Source organism: Paroedura picta, chromosome 16 (genome assembly GCF_049243985.1).
Source record: "Paroedura picta isolate Pp20150507F chromosome 16, Ppicta_v3.0, whole genome shotgun sequence".
NCBI classification, from domain to species: domain Eukaryota; kingdom Metazoa; phylum Chordata; class Lepidosauria; order Squamata; family Gekkonidae; genus Paroedura; species Paroedura picta.
The window spans coordinates 3,335,835-3,352,596 of NC_135384.1; the positions used below are offsets into that span (position 1 = coordinate 3,335,835).

Sequence of the window (16,762 nt, forward strand, 5' to 3'; positions counted from 1 at the left end):
GGCAAGAAACATTCACAGGTGGTTTGCAATTGCCTGGGCCAGCTAATGAAAGAGTGGAGGCCATGTTTTCCTCAGGCTTTGCTTACCATTACCGACCTCTTCCTAATGTCATGATTTTAGGCACATTTCAATTGCATTTCAAATGCTCATTCTCTGCTCTGATAAGCTGATTCAATTGCTCTGATGTTGATCAATAAAGAATGTTATTTACTCACCGACTTCCATGGTCAACCTAGTTCCTCTCCCAAATAAGATCTTATTGCCTGCATTGTCCACACAGTGCTACGGGTCCTAGCGAAAACGCTTCCACTGTGTCCTCTACCATTTTAAACAAAACCCAATCTAAACTGAGGGGTGGGAAGGGAGTAGCGGTAGACATCCCATTTACCATAAAATGCAGTTCCAGGCAGAAACGTCAACTTACCAGGGACAACTGTGAGTTTGGTCCCATTTCCAAATGTGACTCTATACCCTCCAACATTGTTAACACTGTGAGACATGCCTCTACAAAATGGCGGCTGTCAAGAGACTATCATGCCGTATTCTTGTGGAGTATTACGTGAAAGAGGAGAAGATATGGTTTTTATACCCTGCTTTTCACTACCCGAAGGTGTCTCAAAGCAGCTTACTTTCCTTTCCCCACCACAGACACCCTGCAGGGTAGGTGGGGCTGAGAGAGTTCGGACAGGACTGCTCTGTGAAAACAGAACTGTCAGGGCTGTGACTAGACCAAGGTCACACAGCTGAATGCATGAGGAGGAGTGGGGAGTAAAGGCAAACATTCGACAGACATTACCGTCTGCTAAAATTTCATCAAAACTGGGCACGCATAAGGCTGTGGTCTTACCAGGCAAAACTACAAGTTTGGTCCCATTTCCAAAGAGGGGTTTGCCGTATCCACTTGTGGCCCCACAGTTAGATACACCTTTACAAAATGGCCGCATTCCAATCATTCCCAGGCTTACTAATGCTACGTACTCTGCTCTGCAAACAATACCTGCCAGCTCTCTGGCATCCTTACCACACCAGGTGTTTGCGAGGGGACAGCTGGAAAAGGGAACTCCTTGCAGAAAGAGGCAGATTTTTAAAAAGCGATGGAAAGATTGAGGTCAACCTGATGCCCCAGAGAAAGGCACAAGCACAGAAATGCAGCTCTTGTTCTCAACAAACAGGGTTAATCGGCATATTATTGCCGGTGATTCCTAATATATGTATGACTATTTCTTCCCCCCAATTGATTATCTGTTTACAGCTGAGGAATACTAACATCTGGATACTCACTGGGTTTCACTGAGAGCACAGTTCCTTGCCCAAAGGTGACTTTGTATCCTGCACCAGAATACACACCATGTGACACGTCCTTTCAAAAACAGATCTGAGCAATGTCTTTCTCCAACCTCTTCCCCTTCCAAAAAGGTATACAAGACATGTGGAGCTCTCATCTGTACCTGTGAGGTTGCATAATCTGAAGGGTGTAGGGCATCTTGTTTAATTCCCTGACACGGGGCCCAAAAAGCTGCACAAGCGGTGCCACCCAAAGATGGGGGTTTGGCGGTTCCTGTTCTAGTTTTCCCATGCCAAAACTGGAGAAGGCACACCAAAGCTGACTCTTCAACAAGACTACTCTTAAAGTCCCCCACTTTGTCCATTGACCCTTTGGCATGCCTTAATTAGCTCTTTGATCAAGAGGGAGTAGGGAGTAGGGAGTAATCCTGTAGATATCATTACAGGAAATGTCTTAAGGAGAACCCCTTTAAATCCTAACATCTCCAGGTTCTTCATTCAGGTTTCACTGGAATACCCATGTGGACACACATGAAGGTGGCTTATACTGATTCTGATCATTGGTCCCTCAAGATCGGTTGTGTCTATATCGGAGGTGGCTGAAATGTGGCTCTCCAGATGTTCATGTCCCATAATCCCCACAAGCTCTTGCCACCATGGTCAATTGGCAAGGGCTTATGGAAATTATAATCCATTAACATGTTGTTGTTGTTGTTGTTGTTGTTAGGTGCGAAGTCGTGTCCGACCCATCGCGACCCCATGGACAATGATCCTCCAGGCCTTCCTGTCCTCTACCATTCCCCGGAGCCCATTTAAGTTTGCTCCTACTGCTTCAGTGTCCATGAACATCTGGAGAGCTACAATTCAGCCACCCCTGGTCTACACAGATTGGTATAACAAAGCCTGTCTGTTTTCATGGCAGCCCCCTCCCTCCCATAAGTCTACATATGTCCCATGATCCCCACCGTGGCCTTGCTTATGGTCACAAGAGACCTCTTCCCACTTTTTCCAACAAAAAAATTAGTAGGATCCACCCAACCCATAGGCAAGAAACTCTGATGTCATCCCAACCCACTCCAACTCATCTTCTCCCATCCCATAAGCTGACTACGCAAATCCTTTTACCCAAGTCCAACTTGACACATCTTACTTGGCTCAACGTGAAGTTTGGTGCCACTCCCGAAGATGAACCTGTAGCTTTGGTCACACAGTGATTACCCATGTGACAAAAACTACCACTTGGTGACACATAAATAGAATAGAGCAGCCCATATTGTTCAAATGGGGAGGAGGCAAAATTAAAATTAAGTTGGGTTCTTATGTAAGCCTAGAGTCACCTTTGGATGTTGGCCGTCATAGCTGATAATATGTAGGGCTGAAAAGTTAGTATGGTCTGGAGAACAAAGAAGTACCATCAAAACCTTCCAAGCAATTTGCAAAATCAACTGATGAATTAAATAGTAAGTGGATGGATGGATGCATGGACGCATGGATGCATGAGCTAGAATGCATGCAGAAGATGAAGAATGATACTATGTTCATACTATCTGTCTTTCTACAGGAATGATGCATCTCAGTCACCTCAGAACTTCATCCAGCCTTGATCTAGCCCTTAAGGACCAATAAAGATCTGTAGAGAGGGCCCAATACATTTACAGATGGTCATTATGGATCCCCCCACCCAACAAACAAAAAGATGATGGCATAAATAATGAAAAAAAAACTATGTTCATTCAGTGATTCTCGACTTTCCTTAAATGCAGGTATGAGCGGTCATGTCAACTTACCAGGAATAACTACTAGTTTGGTCCCACTTCCGAATAAGATTTTGTTCCATCCACCAGTGTTAGCACTGTGACCCACACCTCTACAAAATGGCTGCTCTCTCTGAGTGACGGTATTAGCGGGACACCCGTTTGGTTAGCCTTGTGTGCATGGATTAGTAAGAAATGTGAAAAAAAATAAGATTTCACTATTCATAATTTCTCTGTGGACTTTATGTCATTTATTTTGTCTTAAGAGAATGGTTTGAAGAAACCCAGTCTCTTGGGCTCAATACAACTCATCAAAAGAATGGATGGATAGAGAGAGGAAAGAATGGAGTTTTGTAGGGACAGAAGAGAGGGTACTCTTGCAAATCACGTTCCTCTAGTGGAGCCTGGTTCTTACATCAGAGGAAGGCTCCAGCATTAGCAGAATGGAACCTCTATCTTCTGAGATTTTATTACCTGATTCTCCCTCCCCTTATTGATTGATTCAGTTTCAGTTTCATTTTGTAATAACTGATCCTAGTTATATTTGCCAAGCTCCCTGAAACAGGCTCCTGAAGAGGTAAAAACTCACTAGACTAAAAAGAATCATAGAGTTGGAAGGGCTACAGAGGCCATCCAGTCCAACCCCCTGCTCAATGCAGGATCAGCCTCCAGCATCCAGGAGAAGGATCTGTCCAGCCGCTGCTTGAAGACCGCCAGTGAGGGGGAGCTCCCCACCTCCTTAGGCAGCCTATTCCCCTGCTGAACTACTCTGACTGAAATTCCTTTTTCCTGATATCTTGCCAATATCATTCTACACGTAAATAATTTAAATAATTAACTCTACGGAGCTGGATACTCACTCGGTTTCACCACCAGCAGTGTTCCTGTACCAAAGGTGATTTTGTACCCTGCTTCATTACACTGTGCTACATATCCTTTCAAAAACCAATTTGAGCCCCCCCCCCATAAAAGGGGGAGTCTCTCCCAAATCTGTTCACTGGGCCTTATCCCTCCCCCCAAAAATGTAGCTGAAGCAATAATTATTTAAACCTCATGAGTAGCTGCACTGTAACATGGAAAGGGGTGGGTTAATTATTGGGTTTCACAAACCTGATCCAACTTTGGACTTCTGTTTCTGCGATTGCAGTCCACTGCTTGTTAGATCTCTGGATAAGCGGTTAAAAAAATAAAAAAAAACCCGACCAAGCTAAACAGGATTGGAAGTTCTCCTTCACTCATTCGTCACATGACATTCAATGGAGAAAGCAAGCACTGATACTTACCAGGATGCACCATCAAAAGAGTTCCTTTGCCAAACACCGCCTTTTCTAAATTTCCATCCCCACAGTGATTGAGAGCCCCTCCAAAACCTTTAGCATGTTGCCATGATAACCTCAGTTTCCTTATTTGAACTTCTAGGGAGAGTTCAAACTTGATTTGAACCGGAGCGCATTTATTTTCTTTTGTTTTCATTTGACTACCTTGACTTAAAAGGGGCAAGACATTCAGGTGGAGGTGGAGGGGCGTTATCAGCCCATAATCCATATATCTACTTTGCTGGATGTGGGAGAACAGAGGCAGGGAGCAATCAAGAAATGCATAAGGTGTGGGGTTTTTTTTTAAGCAGTCCAGGAGAAAAACACTAGAAATGAGGCCGCAAACTTACAGGGCAGGACAAGCAATCGTGTCCCAGATCCAATCGTCACCTTGTCACTTCCATAGTTCACACAGTGGTCTTCCCCTTAGCATAAACACATTCCCCTGGAGATACCATGCACCCAGATGGATAGGCCCTTTAATATACTGGGAACGCTCCCAGCAAGACATTAAGAACTTAATTCATTATGCATTTTATTTAAGCATCTGGCTGGCTGCCCGTCAAACAGAAGGATGGATTGACAAGCAAGATTTGTTCTCGTGGTCAAGACTAATCTGGATAGAACCCCAGATTTTTAAATTAAGACGACCAGGTGGAGCCGTTTTAGCTCCCTCCTAAAAAATTAAACCTTTTGCTGGAAACTCTACCAAGATAATGGAGTATATTTGTGGTGGTAGAAAGTACTATCATGTTGTAGCCTTATAGGGTTTTCAACGCAAGAGACTTCCAGAGGTGGTTGGCCAGTGCATGCCCTTGGGGAGAAACCTTGGACTTCCCTGGTGGTCAACCATGGTTGACTCTGCTTAGCTTCTAATCTCTTGCAAAATTGGGCTAGCTGGGGCCATTCAGGTCTGAGCAACCACATTTGTCATTCCCTAGAAAATTACCCATATGACTTTGTGCCCTCATCAGGAGTAACAATGAGCCAGGGTACTTACTGGGAGTCACTTTCAGAATGGTCCCTTCACCAAAGATCACTTTATCTGCACCACCATACCCACAATGATCTGAAGCCACTCAAAAACTGCCGACACTTGTCATCTGGTATCTCTTAAGGAATCTTAAGAGAGAGGCTGATTCTCTGCAGGTTCGAGGGGGTGGCAGGTTAGAGTGGATGAGCGAGAGGGTTGTGAGTGTCCTGCACAGTGCAGGGGGTTGGACTAGATGACCCAGGAGGTCTCTTCCAACTCTAGGATTCTAGGATTCTATCTCTCCTAAAGGAAGAGCTGAAATGAAAGTCCACTTTCATTCAGAATCCAGTGAATATTCTCAACGGTCCTGCCTGGCTTTATGAAAGAAGTCTGAAACTTACTTGGGATGATGAGCAATCTCGTCCCCCTTCCAAAGATCTGCTTCCAGTTGCCACTGGTGGACCACAGTGTTTCCTGCCTTGACAAAAATGGCCAGGGGTGCAAGGAACACACTGAGTAAAGAGTGAGGAGGAGCAGGGTGACGGTGGCTTTGTCACCATTCTTTTATTCTTGTTTTTTATTTATGTATTTTTATTTATTCTGATATTTATATACCGCTGCTCTCAAATCGTCTCTCGGCGCTTTACAGGAAGTCAACAACAACACAATAAAAACCCTAAAATACCTCTAAAGGTAATCATGCTCTAAAATCCCACTCAGACATTTTGGAGAATATTGACATCCTTCACTTCATTTTGAGCAGAGAGGCCATTTGGGGGCTAGAATCCGGAGCAACCGTCCGGCTGTAGACAGACTGATGAGAACTGATGCGTTTGTTGGCACTTCAAATGCTTCAGAAATAACTAGCTATTAGTGCATGACCTTTTTAACCTTGTTATCAGAAGAAGAAGAGTACGTTTCTATACCCTGCTTTTCTCTACCTGAAGGAGTCACAAAGCGACTTACAGTCACCTTCCCTTTCCTCTCTCCACAACAGACACCCTGTGAGGTGGGTGAAGCTGAGAGAGCCCTGATATTCCTGCTCGGTCAGAACAGCTTTATCAGTACTGAGACTAGCTCAAGGTCACCCAGCTGGCTGCATGTGGAGGAGGAGTGGGGAATCAAACCCAGCTAGCCAGATTAGAAGTCCGCACTCATAACCACTACACCTGTCTGAAGCACCTGAAGGAAAAGTTTTACCATTTTTAATGAATGCAGTATAAGATTTAACCTGCCTTAATTTGGATAGTTCAGGCTAGCTTAATCTTATCAAATCTTAGAAACTAAACTGGGTCAGCTGTGGTTAGAACTTAGATGAGAGACCACCAAAGAAGTCCAGCCTTGGTGTCCAGAGATGGACAATGAAGCTTTTTCTGTCCCACCCTTCCCATGAGGTTTAGGGCAGGTACCATCAGTGCATAAAACACAATAATTTTTTTTAAAAAATCACATTTTGCATAAAAACAATTCAAAGTCTAATCCGTCTGCCCACTCATTAAGTCTTAAATATCAAGGAGGGTGTTCTTGTTTTGGAAGTGTATTTTGCCTTGTTGTTCTGGTAGTTTCTCTTTAAGGGAGGCCAGCCAATGACACGTTACAGGTGCAGCCATAAGGTTTTCAAGGCAAGAAGCACCGAAATGGCAACCCCTATTCTGAACCCTCCTGCCTGGCTTCAAGAAGGAAGTCTGAAACTTACTTGGGATGATGAGCAATCTAGTCCCCCTTCCAAAGATCTGCTTCCAGTTGCTACTGGTGGACCACAGTGTTTCCTCCCTTGACAAAAATTGCCAGGGGTGCAAGGAACACACTGAGTAGAGAATGAGGTGGAACAGGGCAATGGTGACTTTCTCGTCATTTTAAAAAAGTCATCATGCTCTAAAATCCGACTCGGACATTTTGGAGAATATTTACATCCTTGACTTCATTTTGAACAGAGAGGCCGTTTGGGGGCTAGAATCTGGGGGAACCACCTGGCTGTAGACAGACTGATGAGAATTGATGCATTTGTTGGCACTTCAGATGCTTCAGAAATAATTAGCTATTAGTGCATAACTTATCCAGGCAGAAATACCAACTTACCAGGGACAACTGTGAGTTTGGTCCCATTTCCAAATGTGGCTCTATACCCTCCACCAGTGTTAACACTGTGAGACATGCCTCTACAAAATGGCGGCTCTCAAGAAACCATCATGGGGCATTCTTGTTGATTATTACGTGAAAGAGAAAGAAGAAGAAGAGTTGGTTTTTATACCCCGCTTTTCACTACCTGAAGGAGCTTCAAAGTGGCTTAGAATCTCCTTCCTTTCCTCTCCCCACAACAAACACCCTGTGAGGCAGATAACGGCTGAGAGAGTTACGACAGGACTGCTCTGTGAGAACTATCAGGACTGTGACTATCCCAAGATCACCCAGCTTGGCTGCATGTGGAGGAGTGGGGAATCAAACCCAGTTCTTCAGATTAGAGCCCGCCATTCTTAACCATGCTGGCTCTTGAAGGTTTCTTGTTTGCCTTGAAACCACCCTTGCTTGGGTCATTCTGTTGCAACCTCATGGCACATACATAAATAATGGATGTGAAATCTCCTAGGACAAACATCCAGAAGTAATCATGAGAAAAGATAAAATCAGAGAGGATAAAATGATGAGGTGTACATTTTGGGGGGATGTGGTAGTTCATTAACTAAACAAACCAGACTTACTGGGGTGGACAAGCAATCTCGTTCCCGATCCAAATGTCACCTTGTCGTTATTGTTCACACACAGTGTTTTCCCCTTCTACACAAACTTACGCAATGCTACCTACAGGACATCTGCCAAGTTTCATGTGAGGAAACATCCTGGGATTGTTAACAGACAAGAACTATCAATCTGGCAAATATTAGCCCAGATAAATAACTAGAAATCATTTGACAATGTACAGTTCTGGGGAGAAAACGCCCTCTGTGAATGACCCTAGTTGAAATCGCTTTTCAGAATAGGAACTTCCTTTCCCATAAGTGTAAAAAGTGTAAGAGAGGACAGAAGGTTGCAACTTACTTGGGGTCACAACCAGCTTTGTCCCACTTCCAAAAGTCACTTTCCAGCCGTCATTAGACCCACAGTGTGTCCTGCCTTGACAAAAACTCCCTGAGGCCGAAGAAGAAGGAACTAGGAAGTAATGACACTCTTAGCCTTTAGACTTGGAGAGGCTGAGTCTCGGTAGCCCTCAGCTAATCGGAAAGGGTGGGCTATAAAAATAAAGTTATTGTTATCATTGGCTTTCTAGTTCTTCTTCTTGGCTCATCTTGGATAAGGAGAAGATCAAAGGGACCCTACCAACATTTCAAGACGTCCTGATCAGATGCTCCTCTTTCTACCAGCCTTCTGTCCATGAAAGTTCCAGAGTCCCCAACATGGCCTTTCTAGTGGTCAAAAGGGGCTCTTTTCCACTAGGGGAAAAGCTGGTAGGATCCAACCTCAAATCTTTAGGGTTGTAAGTGTGTAGGACAGGGCTGGACTTGGGCACCTTGGTAGGAATTAAAGGATAAAACTTACTTGGGGTCACTCTCAACCTGGTGCCAGGACCAAAGATTTGCTTACGGTTCCCACCGTCAAGCCCACAGTGTTTCCTGCCTTGACAAAAATTGACTTTTTGGAGTCAGCTAGCAAAGCAATTCTTATGGTCCACGAGGATAGATTCAGGTGGGTCACTGAGTTGGGTCTGAAGCGGTAGAAGCAGTGGCACCTTTAAGACGAATCAAATTTTCTTCGAGGTGTAAACTTTCTTGCGCACTTGAAACGGGGCACAGATACAAGATGGGAGTGCATCTGCCCATTCGTCTCTAATCCCGACATTTTTATTTCCTTTACTATGTTTTTTCCTGCCAGAGTTGAACCCTAGTAAATTATAACCTTATGAACCTAGCTTGTTATCCCTGTAAGGCCGTTGTATCTGTTGAAGATCATCTTATTCTGCGTGCTAATCCATGGCCCACCTTCTGGCAGTCGATGTGGGCTTGTAATTCCCATTTCATTGTGTCTGAGGAAGTGCACTGTGCACACAAAAACTTACACACGCCTTGAATAAAATTTTGTTGGTCTTAAAGCTGCCACTGGCCTCCAGCTTTGCTGAGTGGGATTTATTATTGGCTTGACAAGATCCCAGTTCACAGTGCTCATCGGTGAAGTTCTCCAAGATGTTTTGGAATATATAGCTCTCTCTATGCTTGTTCCTGATCCAATGCATACATATTGGGGGAGATCAGCAGTGCTATATTTATGCTGTGCCTGTAAGCTAGCAGCAGCTTGGTTAGATGGACCTTTGGCCAAGGTTAGCGTGGGCATTCTAAGGTTTCTAATGGAGAGGAAACAGGAAAAGTGCACAGAACATACTAAGAAAGGCTGACGCTCTTTGTATCTTCTAACTTACTTACTTGGTTGTACAACTAATCTTGTTCCTCCTCCAAAAATCTGTTTATAGGCATCTGTATTCCCACAGTGAAGCAGACTTTAGCAAAAACTACTCAGTGGAATCTAGACCTTACCAAGAACAGGGAGTGCTTCCTTCACAGTAAGATAAATCACTAAGCTGGCTATGCTGTGGGGAAGTCCATGCAGGAATTGCCAAATATGACTAAAAGTGATAGGAGAACCAGAACAAAAACCATCCGCATAGACTTTTGCACCCTGCTGATATTAACGTGCAAACATCTTCAAGCTCTGAACCAATTTTGCCAGTACATCACCCAAAAGCGAAGACATCGCTAGCTCTCGTAACCCCTCTGCTAAGCATCTCTTTGGCATTAGAAGAAAATAACCAGATTCAGATATCTTAATTGGCATATAAGAAGAAACTAACCCTTTGTTCAAGCACAGGGCATCAGTCGGCGAGAAGGATCATCTGCCTCCCTTCCTTTCTTCCCTTGTTCTCCCTTTTGTTAGATATTCTGAAATGTTTCTGCTCGTGTTTATTAACACCTTTGAGGCAATCGATAGGTCATGATTTTGCTGGTTAAATTATTTCATTATATTGTTTCATCTACTGAACCACTCATCTTTAAAATCACTCCCACCTGCTACGAAAGAAAGAAAGAAAGAAAGAAAGAAAGAAAGAAAGAAAATGTGAACTGTTTTTATCATTAAATTTGAAGAACTGGGCAGGCAACAGAGACTTACTGGGCAGAATAAGCAACCTTGTTCCAGATCCAAACGTTACACCGGTTCCAGTATTGAGCACAGTGATTTTCACTTTAGCGTAATCTCCCAATCCTCTGACAACTCTCATATGGAAAGCTACTCTGAATTCAAACAGGTGTAGAGCAAAGAATTGGCCTCCCCTTTGGCCCTCCTGTCTTCCTCCCTGGCTTGCTCTTAGAAGAATGGGAGAGGAGGCAGCGTCTCCATGCCCTGCCACCATTTCCAAGGCTGGAGGATACCAAGGCCTCAACCTACTGGCTATTTTAGCCCTTAGCCTTGAGAAAATTTGGGCTCTTACAGATGTACCTGGATAAGTAGCCGGCAAGAGAAAGCTGATCCAGCAAAGTAATCTTAACGTTCCCAGAGTCAAGCATAATTTTAAGAAGAGACAAGCGTGCTCAAAATGAGAAGATTCATGGAATGAGATGAAAACAGTTTGGTTCCCCTGATAAACACCCCTTGGAATTGACCAATGGAGTTTCTAATGAACTCCACCCAGACACAGGGGAAAACACTACTGACAATCCAGCCACCCAAAGTGGACAGCTGATGTGGAAGGTGGTCTCCTGACCTGTTATTCTTGGTGGAATGGAGGCTGAAACTTACTTGGCATCACCACCAGCCGAGTCCCCTTCCCAAAGATCTGCTTATTCAAGCTTCCACTGGTGCCACAGTGTTTCCTGCCTTGACAAAAACTGTTTGGGACCACAGGAAGGACCACCAGGGACAAAGAGGTAGGGACTGATGGTGCTCTCAGCAGGGATGCCAGCCTCCAGGTAGGACCTGGGGATCCCCTAGTGTTATAGTTGGGAAATTACTGGAGGTTTGGGAAGAGGGGGATCAACAGGAATGTGCCCAGAGCCCATCACAGTGAAAGAAATTAAGGAACAAAACTTACTTGGCTGAACAACCAGCCTAGTCCCCCTTCCAAAGATTTGCTTATTGAGGCCGCTGGTGTACCCACACTGTTTCCTGCCTTGACAAAAATTGTTCAGGGCAGAAGAACAAGAAGAGCTGTTTCTCTGTACTCACTTTTCCCTACCCAAAAGAGCCCCAAAGCTGCTTTCAAACACCTTCCCCATAACAGACTCCTTTTTCATGCATGCCCCCCCATCTCATAATTGCAGAAATCCCATGCTGTTTGGGAGATTTAGTACTTCCCTCCACCCCATAACCACAACTGGCAAAATGAAAACATACCAGGCATCACCCTCAATGCCGTCCCGCTCCCGAAGACGGCTTTCCATCCTGACCCTGTCACACTGTGATCCGCCCAATGACAAAAACCAGACAAGGGTTTTGCAGCCTATCTGCCTGAGTTACATCTTATGGGAATTAGGGAGTCGTCCCATGCCTTTGAACGAGAGAGTAGATCATTTTCCTTGTGCCTTGTCTCAAACGGTATAAAGGAACAAATCCGGACACCCCGTACTTACCAGGAAGTACAACCAGCCTGGTGCCAGACCCAAACGTGACTCTGTAGGTGTTGCCCACCGCAGTCAAGACCTTTACATAAAACCTCTTCTAGACATTGCCATAAGCCAGTGGAGCCATGTGCTCCTGACCACCTGGACAATGCTAAGGACATGCACCCCTGGGCTCCAATAAGCTCTTTTTTCTTCCATCTGGACACACATCTGACATTCTTAGTGTTGTTTTTCATTCAAGAACTTCATAAGAACCATATCTGGGGCCCCCATCCTTAGCCCTGATGTTCACGGGGCCCCTGGATTACTTTGCTTGGACTGTTTCTTAAGCCCTTCCCCTCCAAACTCATTTTTAAGGATTCTGGGATTCAATCAGAGTGGATTCTTCCTTATCTCTTTATTTCCGGCTCCACACCCCGCCCCCCCCCTCACTGGCAGTCTTCCAGCAAAGGTTGGATACACACTTTTCTTGGATGCTTTAGGATGCTTTGGGCTGATCCTGTGTTGAGCAGGGGGTTGGACTAGATGGCCTGTATGGCCATTCCAACTCTATGATTCTATGATTCTATGATTCTATGATTCTATGATTCTATGATTCTATGATTCTATGATTCTATGATTCTATGATTCTATGATTCTAACCCGGAGCCCCTACAAGAGAAAAACAACCTCTGTCTCTATTGAGCCCCTTACGTGGACCTCTTTGGAGGTAATTTAGGCTTGAAACTTACTTGGCGTTACCATCAACCTGGTCCCAGTTCCAAATGTCACTTTTGAGTAGCCACTATTAACCCCACAATGTTTCCTGCCTTTACAAAAATGGACCTCTGAGGGGGGGGGATCATTGTTCAAAGCCATTCTTATGAACCACACAAACAGTCCTACAATGACTGTGTTCTCAACATGATCAAATCATGGGATAAAAGTCGGCTGTTCCAGTTCTGACATACTAGGACCCCCGCAGGGCATGCTGGCAATGAATTCCTAATCAAGTATAGAACCGTGGATTCGTCAGTGTGGACTCAAAAGAAAAAAGGAAATCACGGGGCACAATGATGTAGTAGTCATCTCTGTGTTTATAAGTGAAAAGGTTATAACATAAAGTCTAAATCAGGGGTAGTCAAACTGCGGCCCTCCAGATGTCCATGGACTACAATTCCCAGGAGCCCCCTGCCAGCTTTCGCTGGCAGGGGGCTCCTGGGAATTGTAGTCCATGGACATCTGGAGGGCCGCAGTTTGACTACCCCTGGTCTAAATGGTCAAACATATGATCAAACAAAAAGAGTCAACCAAAACGGGATCCTAGGTTAAGTAACTCGCTTTCTGTTCTATCTTCGTCAGTGGTTGCTCTTCCAAAATACTGACATAGCAGTAATCGTAGTATCACATTGGCAAAATGCTCATAATCGTCTGGGGATTTCATAAAGTGCACTTTAGATTCAGAAGGAAGGTGTGGGGTTGGTCTATTTTTCTCTTTGAGACAAGCTGTGCCAGGAGGCCTCTGGGGAAGACTTCTAGTCTCATTAGAGCCTCCAGCCCCCCATGGCGGAAGCAAGAGACAGAGGGAGAGGCAGATAAATAGGACAGCAGAAGGAATATGGTCAGGAAGGAAGGAAGATGGAGAATGGAATCAAGACAATGAGGTCGTTTTCAAGCAAATCAGACTTACAGGGCAGGATGACTAATCGCGTCCCCGTTCCAAATATCTGCTTGTTACTATAATCCACACAGTGATTTCCCCTTTAGCAAAAACGCAGTCCTTGCTAGAGCTGCAGTAATTCTCCCACGCGGCAACTCATGCAAAGTTGCAGCAAAACCGAAGGGTTCGAAAATTAAAACTTACTTGGCATCACCACCAGTCTCGTTCCACGTCCAAAGGTTGGCTTAGTATAGCTCTGAGAGCCCCACTGTGCTTCCTGCCTTGACAAAAATGGCCCAAGGGACAGAAGATTCAGGGCTTCGCCAATTTGTTCTTGAGATCTGAGTCTCTGTGCTATACCTCTGCCAGATGTGATTTTTGCACTCCCTTCCTCTATTTCCAGCCCATCCCAGCCCTAGTGCAGCACCCTGATGTCCTTGAAATTTAGAAGAGAAGAAAATCTGGTTTTTATACCCCACTTTTCACTACCTGAAAGAGCCCCAAAGCATCTTACAAACACCTGTCCCTTCCACTCCCCAAAACAGACACCCTGTGAGGTCGGTGAGGCAGAGAAAGCTCTGAGAACTGGGACTGGCTCAAGGTCATCCAGCGGGCCAAATGTGTCTCAAAGGGGCTTCCCTTCCCAATTGCCTTCCGTTCCTCTCCCCCCAACAAACACCCCATGACAGAGATGAGGCTTTGAGAGAACTGTGAATGGCCCAAAGTGACCTAGCTGGCTGCATGTGGAGGAGTGGGGAATCGAACCCTGTTCTCCAGATTAGAGGATGCCACTCTTAACCACTACACCATGCTGGCTCTCCATGTAGAAGAATTGTTCTTCTATACCTCTGCTTTTCCCTACCCAACCACCTCTCTGTTCTTCTCTGGCCTTGATCTAGGTGGCCCAGGCTAAGAGCTAAGAGCTTTCAATTCTGCAGCCTCTGCAAGAAAGTATTGTAGGGCTTGAGAATCACACACAGCAAAAATCTGTCAAAATCTAGAAGGTTTTGAAATGTATTTATTTATTATGTGATTTATATCCCACCACTCCCATTCCAGTGGCTCGTGGGGGGACCTCAATAAAAAACCATTAACCCCCATTAAAAGGATATTAGAGTTATACAAGGGCGGCGGGGGGGGGGGTGTTGTTTGAGTAAAAAGACCCTCACTTCCAAAAGTTTCCTGCGTTCCCAAACTTACTTGGTGTGACTTCCAATCGTGTTCCACTTCCAAAGACCACTTTCTGAAACCCACTCCCGTCACAGTGAAAATCCCCTTTACATAAACTGCCTCTTGGAGGGAGGGACATTTTCTTGCTCACTGATTGTTTATATTTTATTTTTTCAGGTTAGGCAAGGAGCAGGAGTGGTTTAAGGAGTTGTGGGGCCCTGAGCACCAGAACCAGTTTAAAGATCTCATAGAATCATAGAATAAAAGAGTGGGAAGGGACCTCCTGGGTCATCTAGTCCAACCCCCTGCACTATGCAGGACACTCACAACCCTCTCGCTCATCCACTGTCACCTGCCACCCCCTTGAGCCTTCACAGAATCAGCCTCTCCGTCAGATGGCTCTACAGCCTCTGCTTAAAAATCTCCAAAGATGGAAAACCCACTACCTCCTGAGGGTGCTACAATTTGTGGGGCGCTACAATTGCAGTGGGAGCAGCCAGGTTGGGGGCAGAGGGGGACCCCACAGTGGAAAGAGGTGTCATTCTGAGGGTCCTTAAAGAGAAAAGAGGGGAGGAGAGAGGCTACAGCCCTGATCCATGGGGGGAAGGCACTATGTAGGGCCCTCGAAGGAGCCAGCAAGACATGTGAGTGCCCAAATTTGAAAATTCAGTCACAAATTAATCTGAAGATACAATCTGGGGGAAATCCTCATGGGTAAATAAAGCCCTGCAGAATTATAAAGAAATTACAAGTGTTTGCCATTCATTTGATTGGGGCTTTTTGTGGGAGAATGCCCAAGCAGATGAATGGACCACAGAGCGACTTATCTAGACAGGTTTAGGGATGACACGAAGGCATACGTCACTGAACAAGACAGTTCATATATGACTTACTTGGATAAACTCTCAGTCTTGTCCCAGGTCCCCATATCACCTTGTTAGAGATACCCCACAGTGAAACAGACCTTGGCATAAACTGTTGTGATAATGCTCATGAGAAGAGGAAACTTTTTGGCAAATTCTCTCTGTGTGCTTGAGAAATATCCGTATTCTCCAAAAGAGACTTTTTAGAACAACAGGGCCAGTTGTGTATATTGACAAGAGATGTTGCTGAATGTTTGTCATCACACTCTCTCTGTGTCTCTCGCTTTTCCACACTTTCTTTCCCCCTCTCTCTTGTTCTCTTTTTCTCTCCTTCTCTCTGTCTCTCATTCTTTTTCTCCCGCTTTCTCTTTTATTCTTTCTCTCTCTGTCTCTCTTTCTCTTTTTCACTCTTTCATTCTCTCTGTCTTACTCTTTCTCTCTTTTTATCTTTTATTTTATTTTATTTTATTTTATTTTATTTTATTTTATTTTATTTTATTTTATTTTATTTTATTTTATTTTATTTTATTTTATTTTATTTTATTTTATTTTATTTTATTTTATTTTATTTTATTTTATTTTATTTTATTTTATTTTATTTTTATATACCGCCCTCCCTGGAGGCTCAGGGCAGTTTACACAGAACATATGAACAAGACATGAAACTTTTCTCACTTTCTCTCAGTCTCTCTCTCTTTCTTGCCTATAAATGAGCCAATCCCATTGAATTCTTGGCTCAACAGAGTAATGTATTGCTCAGACTGTCTGACCAAGATCTGGGAACACCCAGTTCAAACCATCTCTGCACAGTCTACCTCACAGGGTTGTTCTGCAATATAGTCAAAGAGGGAAAACCACTGTAGATTCTATGATACACCGTGGAGTCTAGGAGGTAGAGAAATCCCTTCCCAGTCCCCAGGTCTTGCCCCCAAACCTCCAGAAATACCCCAAAGCCAGAGGTGGCAACCCTTTGTGACTCTCTAAGCGCATTCTGGTCCCAAGGATGGGCTGGGATCTGATCGCTTTGGACATACCTGGTTGGATGGTTAACCTGGTCCCCTGTCCAAATGTCATCTTTCCGAAAGAGCCCGTATTTGCCCAGTGTGAAAACCCTTTACAAAATAACAGCTTCTCCCTTTGTTAAAGTACAGGTGAGTGGAG

General features: G+C 44.5%; 1 gene segment (V, D, J or C); it reads right to left on the reverse strand.

Annotated features, from left to right (window-relative positions):
* The window catches only part of LOC143826403 (T cell receptor alpha chain MC.7.G5-like), a 33,428-nt gene that overhangs the window by 5,394 nt on the left and 11,272 nt on the right, over positions 1-16,762 (reverse strand).